The following is a 14,176-nucleotide window of genomic DNA, read 5'->3' on the forward strand; positions in this document are numbered from 1 at the left end:
TCTGCTGCATGGTTTATCACTGCATACCACTCTCTCACATAGAGCAGTATAATTCATAGAACACATCTGAAGATGCCACCAAGAAAAGTCAGAATTACTAAGAGACACAGATGGCAGTGTCCGACACACTAGGGCAGGAGACTCTGCAGGACTTCTGGGATGTAACTTCTTTTTCACAGGACTGGGCACAATTCCACAAAAGTCTATCACTTGGGTTCTATTGATTCATGATCTTACAGGAGTGTTTTTTTTTCTTTAAAAGTAGGCTGAAATGCACTTTCAAAATACAACAAAAGGTCTAACATCTAGCAATGATTTGACATTTAAAAATGGTATGTTAGAAATGAAATAGGATAATTTAATCAACCCCTAACTGAACCTGACACTGAAGCTCAAAACCCCAGTGAAAGTCAGGGCCTCCTGCCAGTACCACTCAGGAAAAACAGCTCTGACTGGAAATCAGGCTAGAACTTAGCGAGAATCTATTTTAATAAGAAATAATCAGCTAAAATGAAAGAACAAGGGTAGCAAATCTGTTTTGTCCTATGCACATGTGAGGCCCTACCTGACCGAAGAGAGGGGGAGATACAGATAGCTACCCCATGTATCAAAAGTAACATTTGAAAAAAAAATCTAATTGATGAAAATGTGGTCATATATCTTATGTTTTGCCAAGCAACACAGCAAGAAATCTTCAAAATCAAATAAGTAGTATATCATGTGTGTATTTGGAATCAATATACAGTTTCCTTTCCCTCTTTCTTGTCATTTCTTTTTCCTCAATAATTTTCCCATTAATGACAGTGCAGTATTCTCTCCCCCTCTCAGTCTCAGTGTGTGTGTGTGTGTGTGTGTGTGTGTGTGTGTGTGTGTGTGTGTGTGTGTGTGTGTGTATCCATGTATGTATGTATGTGCACATAGGTTTGTTTGCTTGTATGTATACACATGATCTCCTTCACATTGCTTTTACTTTCTTATTGGATGGAGAGCATGTTTGGGTGATTTTATTCTTGAAATTTGTTTCATCCACAAAATTTGTTAGAAAAACAGAAGACAAGAGGAGTGGAAAGTAGTGAGAAGAAGAGTTTTGGAAGCCAGAAAAATCTCTGAACTATGTTCTGGAAAGCATAGTTCTGTATTTTCATTATGAAATTTAGAAAAATTAAACATGAAATCATATTTATATTTCCCTCACCAAAATAATTTCCTTCAGAGCTTGCCTTTGCATTGATTTGTGGATGAGATCACACTGCATAGTATAGCATGTGGCATATTTTAAGTGTTCAGTGAATGAAAAAAAGTATTGGTTTGACAAAAATCAGTGAGGCTGAATCTCTCTGCTCCATGCCCATTTGTCTCTAAAGATGCTTGTACACTTGTAAAAATGCTGCTAGATGCTAGAGACTCCATAATCTACTGAGAGGGGACCTTATAGAAAGAGAACAGGTTGAATCTTACCTTTCAATGATATGTGAAAATGGACCACAGAAGTTAGGATGCAGGCCAGCAAATGTGAGTCTCCAGATAGCAGATGAGGATTTGAGTGTAAGTGTCATCAGAACAGGAATGGGATCTGTGGGTATAACCAAATGCAGCATTTTCAGATGAAAATACAGTTTAATCCTGTGGTTTTCCTACTGTGAGTAGTTAGCTAGGAGTGATTTTCAAGATAGCTTTAATGAGTTGTGACTTAAAAAAATATAATAGTCTACCCTTTTGTTGTGGTTTTGCTTTCTGGAGCTGTGATTACCAATGGTCATCTGAGGTCTGAAAATAATAAATAGAAAATTCATGCATCAAACTCTTCCTAAAGTTTAATATCTGACTATCCTGACAAAATCTCCCAGCATGCTGTGTTGCCCCAGCCTCAAGGTGATCAGTACCTTTGTACACCATAGACAGGCATGATACCGTCTATCTTCCCACCTCTCAGCTGTCTCGTGGACTGAGCAACTGGAATAGTAACAGAATTTTGTGATCAAACATCTCTTGTTTAGTTGATGGCACCCCAGAGTACACCAACGATGTTGGTGCTTCTGACTTGCCAAAGAGAAGCCAAGAAGTGTTTGTAAGTGAAAACCTGAGCATTATATTATAATTTAAGATCAAATTTTTATTAATGTATAGTGACGCAATTATTCTAATTCTATTATCATTGACCACTTTCTGTGCTTAATTTATAATTCAAATCCATCATAGTTACATATATTTAGGAAAAATAGAATTATAAACTATAAACACATGTAAGGAGTCACACAATATTTGTTTTCAGGTATAAGAGTTTGTCCTCCTAGATTAATGTAGAGTACTATAGTCTACACTACAGTGGAAAAGAAAACAAATTGAATGTTGTAAAAATGAGTGTCTTAAAATCTCACTATACTAGAGTATTTTGATTTAGCTTGCAGATAAACACAGTATCTGTATTATATAGTATATTCTTTTTTCTGTCAAGTTGCTTGTCCTTTAACTCAAGATTGTTTACTTATTCAAAATATTTTGCATAGCACATGAGCCTTAAGATTTTTTTTGTTCTCCTATAAGAGAAAATTATTAGTTTTGGCAGGTTTTTCATTGCCTTAATAAATAGGTCACATAAGGATATGTGGACATTTTAACAAAATTAACTCGAAATCCATATATACAACGTCTTTTGTCATTTATTAATGTCTTTTATAATTCCTTCAATGTTTTATATTATTTATTGCAATTATTGCACTGATCTTAACCAATAGGTTAATATTTTATGTTTTTGTAGTATTATAAAAGAACTGTTTTGTAAATTACTTTTTCACATAGTATGTTGTTCGCTGATATACTATGCTGACTGATTTTTTTTTTAAAGAAATCTGGCTCGTGCAATCTTTTCCTTCACTCTCTGCAGAATTCCCCAAGCTTTGCCTAATGTTTGGCTGTGGGTATGCATCTGTTTTTGTCAGCTGGTCGATGAAGGCTCTCTGATGAAAATTGTGCCAGAAATTGTTCCCAGTGCATCTCATAGGCAGGACAGACTGATGATGCACATCTGATACTGTTAGAACTCTTAGCTAGGGTCATTCTTGTAGATTTCTGGGTGATTCCACCAGGTTTTTACCTGAACCCAAAATGCTCCCTGTCCAATAGTCGCTTTCAGTATACTCCCTCTATATGCCCCCAACCTGATTGCTCATTTTCTTATCCAAACCTGCCCTCAGTCCACTCACTAATCTCCTCTATTTCCCCTTATTGGGGAGATCTGCAAGTCCCCCCATGTATCATCCTTGATACCTAGCCTCTCTGGGTCTATGTATTGTAGCATAATTATCCTTTATTTTACAGCTAATATCCACATATGAACAAACACATACCATGTTTGTATTTCTTATTTTGGGTTACCTCACTCAGAATGACATTTTCTATCCCCATCCATTTGCCTTTAAATTTCCTGCTGTCCTTGTTTTTAACAGCCAAGTAATACTCCTTTGTGTAAATATACAACATTTTCTTTATCCATTCCTTGGTTGAGAGACATTTATGTTATCCACAGGTTCTGACTGTTACAAATAAAGCTGTTAGGAACATAGTCTTTCAAGTATCTTTGTGATACGACTGAGCATCCTTTGGGTATATGCCCAAGACAGGTATAGCTGGTTTTTGTGGTAAATTCATTCCCAGTTTCCTAAGAAACTACCACACTGACTTGCAAATTGGCTGTAGAAGCTTGTTTCTGGAGTTTCTTTCAAGCCTTTGCCCATGGATGCTTGCCCCAAATAAACACACAGATGCTAAATTAATTATTGAACTGTGGCCGATGCCTAAGGCTTCTTATTGGCTAGCTGTCTTAATTATTAACCCATTTCACATAAAATCACATCATCAACAAACAGAATTTTTCTGCCACCCTGGTTTGGAGGCTTTTCTGGTATCAACATAACAAAAATAACCTATATAAACAACACAACGAGAGAGACTTTATTTGTAATCATGGCTTAAGAGGATGGTTCACATGGTCATGCCAGAAAAGCAGAGAAGAATATTAGAAAGAGATTAGAATAAGTTATTAACTACAGGCCAATCAAGACTCACTCCATTCATTTAGGCCACACCTCCTGCATTCCATAACCTTCTAACAATGAATGCCACCAAAGTTAATCCATGTACTTGTCCAGAATTATCATATTCTAATTGTATCTATAAATGCCTAAGAAGTTTTCTATTTTTAATCTATTTGACAATTAATATTTACCATTGAAAGCCTTCTTTATTTTGTGATTTGTCTAGGACTTCCAATACTATATCAAGTAAACATTTATTGTTCACAATTCCAGAGGAAAAGCCACAAGTTTTTCACCCTTAACCACATGGGTTCATGAGAATACAAAACATGTAACACTTAACAATTCAATGTGACTTCCTTCTACACACATTTCATTTGGGTGTTTCTATAAAGAAAGACGGCTAAATATAATACTGTTTCTGGTTATTTACTACCAATGAAAATGGAATTCAATTTGCAAAGTGATATCACAGTTTTAACAAACATTACAGCATTGGTCAACATAGCCAAGCTATGCCTGGGGTAAATTATTCTTACCAGAAAACTGTTCTAAATTAAAAACAAACAAAAGAATTTAATATGTATACCGGCTAACAGAGAAGACATCAGAAATTGCATATGTGGAGACCCAAAAACTTTTGTTATTTTCCTGAGAGATAACTGGTCTACATTCACCACTATAGTTGAAATCTGGTCTCCAAAGTAGATTCATGGGAAAATGAAAAACATAATCCACCCACATTTATGAAACTGAGTAAACTCCTTAAGGAATCTAGTAAAAATCATCATGCTATATGAATCAGAATTTGTAATCTACTTGTGAGAATCTAACTGTAATATTATAACTGTGAACAATATTTATGTATTTAGAAACGATATATTGGCAATTGCAAATAAATACCTTATAGAAATTTCAGTAATGTTGTTGAGAAAAATTACTGAGTTTCAGAGCACACCTATGTCTCTCAAATGTATGAGAAACCAGAATAATAAAACCAATAATTATTATGGGTTAAACTGTTTCTACCTCAAGTATGTTCAACTCCAAAATCTCTGTATCCATCATGTGTTTGAAATGATATCAGTCTTCTTATGAGATAAGGTCCATGAAAGCAATCCAGCTAATATGAGGTTCTTAGCATGAGCCCTAAACCAACAAGATTTTCTTTTAATGAAACTGTAAAGACTCAAGCACACTGAGGACAGGAAATGGCTGGTGAAAGTTGAAGTTCTCTTGCTAAAACAGAAAACTATCAGAAACTTCTAGAAAGACCTGGAATAAATCAGCTCTGAGGAAACATGGATTGGATATTTTGATTTTAAGATTTTTGAACCTGACACCTACTTTGTGGTGTTCGGTAATAATAACTAACCTTGAGGATCACATATACCTTTCATTGAATCCAGAAGTAGAATACACTACCATGAAAAACCTGGTGGGTTCTTGAGTGAGTGGATTATGATAAAGCATTAAACCCTGGTATGCCAAATACAAATTAGAACTTATGTAGCACTATGTGCATATACCACAATATCTGAATGTAAGCTGGAAAAATTTTCTTACTCTGGCTTAGTGACAGAATATAGTATTTCTTCTATTTACAAAGAATATTATAGTGAAGATATTCACTAAGTTCTAATTCTGAAGTGTCTTAAAAGTAGTTTTGATGCTAAATATTTCAAACTTTTCTACTATAAATAATTTAAATGTTTTAAAGAAAGTTGTTTATTTGACTTTTAAAGTGAGTTTATATTTCTCTTAATAATTACATGACTTACTGCATGTCTGGAATAGAAAAGTTTATGTAACAAGATATTTTTGGGAATGCAGTTAGTCTTGCTGTGTGCTAGAGCCTACCATGGAGTCATCTGGAATGTGTTGAACTAGGACAAATGTATTATAATTTGTATTATTACCAATCTATAGTTATTATTTCTTTAGGCAACAAAAGAGCAAAACTAGTTACTTTTATGGTTTATGTCAAATTATTTAATGTTCAATGTTATTTGCAAAATGTGTGGCCTCAGATGGAAAATTCCAGTAACTTTGTTAATAAAGGAAAAATTTAACCACTTCTACTCAAATATACTAAACTATACACAAAATAAGATGATGAATTAGGAAGGAAATGCTGTTAAGAGAATTACTGTAAGCATGAGGAAACTATTAGGCCCAAGTTTTCAGTAGTCTAGAATCCTAAGATTTGATTTTTAAATGATGAAACATCCAATAAGCCAAATGACTCTGCATAAACATGTACATGGAATAAATTATTCCAAATGAAAGCATGGATGTTATTTGTTCAGCTGTTTTAGTGGTTGGAACGTTAGGAACAAAAGCTATTATTGTTCTATGTATTTTTTTCACAGGAAATAGACAGTGGCAAACATACAGTAGTTCAACACATGAGATCAGAGGCAGGGTTTTTATAGTAAACCAAGAACAGATGTTGGAACGATTCGAGACCTTTACAGAAATTATTAGTTATGTTTGCCTTTGAAAGCAAAGAAAGTTTACAGAGACTCACATATCTGATTATATTAGGAAACAGACAGGTTTTCAAATCCAAAAGCTTTAACTCATTCAGTCTCAAAATTCCTGTTGCACGATTCTTTACTTGCTACTCAACACTACTGAGAATAACTAAAGAGAACCATGGACCCTAACAGCTTCCCAAATCATGCTTACTTTTGAAAGATTTTCAAAATCAGTATCCTGTATGTAAATTAAATAGCCACAATCTCCCCAAATCAAATAAAAATAGAATTTATTCAACAGGAAAATATCTTTTCTTGGTAGCAATGACTGAAATGGATTATTAAACATCAGGAAGTATAGATTTTCTCAATAACTACAAGAGATTCTTTTATATTGAACATAAAGTCAACACATGACTTTCATCATATTTATAGGAGATCTGTATGAATAAAGTTGACCTCATCCATATTTCTGCCATTGACCTCCAAACAAAGCAGTTCCTCTTTGCCTTAGGAGTTCTCTCCTACCTTACTCAACTTGGATTCCATGAATATTATCTCTGTAATCACTTTGTAGGAGACATTCTTATTCAGATTTTTTTTCAAAATGAATTATTTTAAATTAATAGAAATGTATACACATTCATAATTTACAACTCAGTGTTCTAATGGTCTAAGCACATGTACTCATACATGCATACACACCCATATACACACAGTAAGCAGAGATCACATGTAGCAGGTGAAGGTGAGATGAGTTCACATGCTACTGGTGTGATGTTAATGATGAGAATACTTCACACCCCTTCAGCATTTTTTTAAGTGGTGGAACACATCACTACTAATTATAGTCACTATGCTGTACTGTAGCTCTATAAAAGTATTCTTCGCATTTTTCATATCCTTTTCCCAACAGTTCTCCAACACTTAATCCTAACTAAAATATCAAATGCTAATTTTTCATTTCATGTCCTAATTTTGTGAGATAATTATTGTTTGTTCCACATGAAAACAAGATAAATTAGTATTTATCTTTCTGCATCAGCCTTGCTTCACCTTTCCATATGAGCTTAGTTTCTATGCTCCTCTCTGATCTAACAGAACCACAGCAAGGCTATATTTATATCCTCATATACTTAGTTCCAACTTGGTGGCCACTCTCAATTTATACCTGTGGCTACTCTCAAATTATACTGCTATTACAACTGGAAGAAAATGTAATGGTACTAATTAACTTTATTTTATATTTATTGCCACTATCTTCAGATGGATCATAGGTACTGCCAACTCATTATTTCTTAATCCATCTTATTTCCAAGTATTATTTTATACTCTCAACTGTCTTCTCAGAGAATTCTCACATGTTCACAAAGATACATTTGAAAATCCAATTGTTAACTTTTCCTCACATCATGCTAGCACCTAGTCATTCCTGTGTACATGGCTAGTATCATCTCCATCACATATGCATTTTTGTTATTTTTTGTCCTATATCAGATTAGTACACTATTAAAAAACCCACATGATTTATTCTATTCTAGCTACTTCTTCTATTCTGTGCTCCCATTTACATAAATATATGTAAATATCATATAAAATATATATTATATATATATTATATATAAATAAAATATTATTTTAATATATATATATATATAATATATATATATATATATATATTATTAAATGAACAATTATCTGCTTCACTGTATAATTTGTATCCATATAAATTGTTAAAAAGCAAAGCATTTGTCTAAACTCGCTGTATACACTTTCTCTTAAATTCATTGCATTCTACTTTTTCAAAGGAATTTCTTATATCTAATAAACAAGAATTCCATAATTCTGCTTTTTCTTAGTGTTTGAAAATTCATTCATGCATATGTGTTTTAAAATCTACTCCTTTCCTTTCAATTCCTCCTCTGTTCCCTGGCCACTCGTAGAGTACCGTACCTCTAGTGCTCATCAAGCAAGTTTCTTTTTACAGTAGATGGTGATTAACCTTTAGTCTCACACTGGTCAGTGTGCAGAATAAGAGATTATGATTTTTTTTCCTTTCAAATCATGTGTCCATTGTTTGTATCCCACTGAGTCTACATACTTCTGGCAGTATGTGCATTCATGTAGGGCCATACACTGGAGAATGTATAGCCTCTCATACTGCACATCCTTGAATGAAACTGACTCTCCTTCAGGCAAAAGACATCAATTTCTCAGTTAGAATCGGAACTTCATAGAACTGTAGTCTATCCATACGGAGACTTTCACTGGCTTGACCCTGTACAGGGTTTTGTGCAAGAAGTCAGAGCAATTGTGAGTTCATGTGAGCAGTAGCCTTGTAATGCCTGAAAAAATTCTTTTCACTGCTGAAGTTCACAATTTATGGACTTTTCAACCTTCCCCTATCATCTTCAGTGATGGTATCAGGGATCATCCTAGGAGAAGTGTCATATGTCTGTCCCAATGTGAAATGAGCATTGCAGAATCTCTTATTTTGCCCACTGACCAGTGTGGGACTAAAGGTTAATCACCATCTACTGTAAAAAGAAACTTGCTTGATGAGCACTAGAGGTACAGTACTCTATGGGTATAAAGATGAGGACTTTGGGAGTAGTATGATATTATGTTCATTTAGAAGGATAATAGCTTTACATTTCCCCCTAATGCCTATGACCTGGCGAGCCATAGGTTTTGGGCCCAGTTAACCATACTAAACATGAGTTTCATCTTGTGAAGTAGGCATTAAGTACAATCAGAAAGTGGCTGGTTGGTCCCATAGTATTCTTGCCACTATTGGCACTTTGGGGCATATTAGTATTATTGTAGCTCTCAAGGTTCATGTCTAGGTTAGATTGCTGAATCTTATCTTCCATGGTAACATAAATAGAATCTTCCAGAATCAGAAAAGATAACTATTAGGATGAAGATTCCAGGTTAGTATCATCTTGATTTATCTATGTCCTGTCAATCAAGTTTGTAGTAGCTTCAGCAATACAGTCTTGCCATCAAGATAACCAGGAACAATATCAATAACATTTGATATTTATTGTAATGTCTAGAACCCAGATGACCACTAACTTGAAAAGAAGTAATCCATACCTATATATCTTTTTATTTCATATGATGTCTATAGGAGGCATTATCTACTACTAGATGTTAAATCAATTTAAACACTTTTTAATAAACATATACATATATTCAAGCTTTCAAAATAGTATGTTTCTATATATTTTAAAGATCTTTAGTGTTGATTATCTCTCATGATACTGATTATGCTACATTGCTCAACAGTTCCTTACCTCATTAGCCCTTCCTGATCCATTAATCCCCTTTCTCTACTTATACCCACTGTGTTCTATAGTACTTTCTTTATTGTTTTTTTGTTCATGCTTTTATTCTTCTCTCATGCATTATACCTCTAAACCAGTTTTTTCTTCCTCCACTCCTCCTAGTTGTACCCACAGCACCCTTCTCCCTCAAATTCACTGATCCTCCATTTCCCTTCAGAAAAAAAGCAGGTCTCCCAGGGATATCAAACAAACAGTGTATAACAAGTTACAATAAGACTAGATATAAACCCTTATATCAAATCTGGAAGGGATAACCCAGCAGGAGGAAAAGGGTTCAACCAGCAGACAAAAGAGTAACAAACACCCTCTCCCATTCCTGCTCTTAGGAGTCCCACAAGAACACCAAGCTACACAACCATAACATATACACAGAAGACATGGGGCAGACCCAGTCAGGCTCTGTCATTATCGCATCAGCCTCTGTGATCCCTTATGAGCCCTGTTTAATTGATTGTGTAGGTGGTTTTCTCACCGTGTTCTTAAACCTCTGGTTTCTGCAATCCTTCCTTCCCCTCTTCTGCTGTGTTACCCAAACTCCACCTCATGTTTGGCTGTGGGTCTCTACATTTGCTTCCTATTTTCCTTTCTTAAATTCTACTCCCATTACCCAGTACTAGTGCCCTGCCTTCTGTGGATCAATCATATTCACACATCTACAGTTAAAGCATACATCCAATCAAAATGCTCATCTGTCCATCCTTAGAATAAAACTCACAGTGTTGATATCTTGCTAATTTCACTGTATATAGAGACACAAGCCATAAGTAATGATTGCACACTTTGTGTTTTATCAAAATGTCATATTTGAACACATTTTGGTCCTCTTAGATCACTTAGATTCTGAATTTACTCATAGATTACCTCCATAGCTTTTAAGTTCCTTGCACCAGTGTTACTTGTTACTCAAGAATGTGATACCTCTCAAAACTTATGTAAAATGAAAATACTGGGTATAGGTATTTTCTATTTTGTAGAACAGTTTTGGATAGGCATTAATTTCTGGCATACTACTTATTTGGTATGTATATCATACCTCAGAAAATGAAGTTTATGAAAAGTCTATTTTTTTTGTTTGATTCCTCTTAACACTATTCTAATATTTGGATATATATATATATATATATATATATATATATATATATATATGCTACATAGAATAAAATATATATGCTACATAGAATAATATATATATATATGCTACATAGAATAAAAGAAATTTAACTGACATAGCAATAATAGTTTTTTGAATTAAATGGTAGCAACATATTCTTTAAATGTGAATAGAAAATTGCCCCTTTTTATTAGCTGTGAGACTTGATTTACTCTTTTATTTCTTTATAATACAGAGAATAGTAATACTTAGCAATAATATTGAACTAATTATTTATTTTTCACATGAGTTCACCCAAGAATAAGCACTATGGATACTATGTGAAATGTAGAATGTGACCCATAGATATCAGTTTCTATCATTGCAAATGTTATTAGTATATGAAAACTAAATCACCCCACAGCTCAACAAAATGTTTCCAGACGTACCTCAAAGCTGTTTAGTAATGAATTCAATTTTTAGCTCTCTTCTATCTTAGCTTCTTGGTGAGCAATCTTCTGTTAAAAGCACCTTCTAACAGAAGAATGCAGTAGTGAGTCTTAAATGATGTAAAAGGAATTAATTTATAAGTTGCTTCTTGGTTAAAATTTAACCAGTGATGTGAAATGGGACAAAATGCATGTCAGCATATTCCATTTCTGCATGAAAATAAAGGCAACAGAATTCCAACAGCAGCCCTATCATTATCAGAATAATTCAAGCTGAATGAATTATGATTTAATGCTCTACAATGAGCACTGCTAAGAACAAGCTGCCATTTGCATTTAAAAAGTTATTTCAAGTTTTCCTCCTTGTTTTAAATATGACTTCATAAATCTTCATTATATGAATGTGTGTACACAAATATATCATATATGTATACATGCATATACATATATGATATATATATATGATATTAACATCTACATCTATTGTTACTGTTCTATTGGTGGTATAAACCTGGAAGAGTGAAGTATAAAAATGAGGCCAACTAAAGTCTCATGTAATAGTCAGTTTTATTCATGGCATCAGACAACTTATATCCTGAGGATAAAGCAAGATCAAGCAAAGTTCACATAAGTTTATGATGTACAAAATCACAGGACAACTTGTGTTTGGAAACATTTTTGAATAACAATAAGATAATGGGTAATGTAAATCAAAACCCACTCCTATTATTATACCTGGGAGAGTCACTTAAGTACATTCCAAGGACAATCCATGTTATGGAGAAACAGAGGATACAAGACTCTTTTCTTATCTACTTGGAGTTTTCACACAGCTCTCCGAAATCTCACACAGTTTCATTCATGACAATCTATAAATAAACACTTCTAAAAATAAAAGTCACTTACATTGAATAAAGCATAGTAACTTTGATTACCTGTATCACTGTCATATTATAGAAAAACTGGAGGTCAACTTTTTGGTTGGTAGGGTTGAATTCAGACCCCAGTATTCTCCTTTATAACTATCATTTACTTTTACTTACTAACATCAATAACATAAAAATGTTATATAAACTCCAGTTGACTGATTGAACTATGCATTAATCATTATCATACTAATAGTGTATTTATTGAATGTGTAGTGTTAGAAATTATTTAGAATACCAGCTGATACATAACAAAAGATCAGCTCAAAAGAAAAAATCCAGACCCAATAAAATAATAGAGCTAGAAGAAATATTGACTTACAGATTATCAATCGTGTAGTAAGTATTAAACAAAGAATATTCTTCAACTTATATAGGATTCTTTATGAATGGTCTTTCTAAATATTGTGCATTATCTATATGCCTGGTGGGTATGAAAGCCAGAGAATTTATGGCACCACCTAGAACTGGAGTTACATATGGTTGTGCGCCTCTATATGGGTGCTGGGAATCAAAATAAGTTTCTCTGGAAAAGCACCCAGAGGTCTTAACCACTGATTCCTCTCCTTAGCCCAAATTTAGCATTTTTGTAAAGCAAATAGTCAAGTAGAGGATTCCTAGTCGAAACATTGACTAGAAGTCAAACAAACCATATTAGATAAGCCTGTGTATGATTCCTTGCAATGCTCTGATGGTGGTATGAATAAGTTAACATGACCTCATGGAGGAGGTTTGATGGTGAAGCTGTTGGAACATATTCTTCAACAAGAAAAAGTTATTACAAGGTGGAGAAGTCAAGTTCAGAATCTGACATCAAGAGATATGACTGTTCTATTATTTGCTTATTACTACATAAATGAAGATATTTGTATACTCAGTTACTGACTAATAAAATATAATGAGACATAGCTTTACCATTAAAAAATCCTTTTAAAAGTCAAATGACTGCAGAACCTAGAAAACCTGTTGCTGCTATTGATGCATAACATATTGCCATTATTGCTCTTTTCATATAAATAATTAAATAAATAAAAAGTCAAATAAGTAGAACTTATCTAGGAAAGGAGTGTACTTTTGAAATCTCAAAGCCAACCTGTAGTGACATGGCTCCTTCAATATCAATTCCTAGTGATTCTTCTCAAACAGTTTTACTAACTAGGAAACAAACATTAAAATATACTAGTCTGTAGTCACACTATTTACACTGCAGCTTCCATGATGAGATTTTTCTCTTCTTCATTTTCTCCTCTTTTTCTCTTAAATTTTATTTTGCTTTATTTTTTAGTGGGTAGAATTGGGATTCATTATGTAAAAGACACAAAGAATAAGAAAATTATTTAAAAATAAAAAGAATAGAAAAAGAATCCCAAGCAATTGGATTCAAGTAGCAAGCTGGAGTACAATTTTCATATCTGACAAAAGAAGCTTAAAATACATATTGACCCTAAGACACTGAGAATCTGTAACTTGAATACCCCACTTGCCAATAAACAAATCAACCAAAACAAAAACTAAACAGAGAAATAAACACTGGCAAATAACTGGCATTATACCAAATGAAATTTCTATTATATCTAATAGAAATTTAAAGAAAATTTCAACCAAATAAAAGATTACACTTACTTCTTAGATGCTTTTGGAACTTTCTCAAAATTTGACAGCATACTCAGACACAAATCAGTTATTAACGGGTCAAAGAAAATTGAAAAAACTGCCTACATCCTACCTGACCACCATGGATTACCTGGATATCAGTATCAACAGAAGCAACAGAAAGCTTACAAATTCATGGAAACTGAGCAATTTACTGTAGAATGAAAAATGAGTCAAGACAAAACTTAAGAAAA

The sequence above is a fragment of the Cricetulus griseus genome, chromosome 2, assembly GCF_003668045.3.
Source record: "Cricetulus griseus strain 17A/GY chromosome 2, alternate assembly CriGri-PICRH-1.0, whole genome shotgun sequence".
NCBI lineage: Eukaryota > Metazoa > Chordata > Mammalia > Rodentia > Cricetidae > Cricetulus > Cricetulus griseus.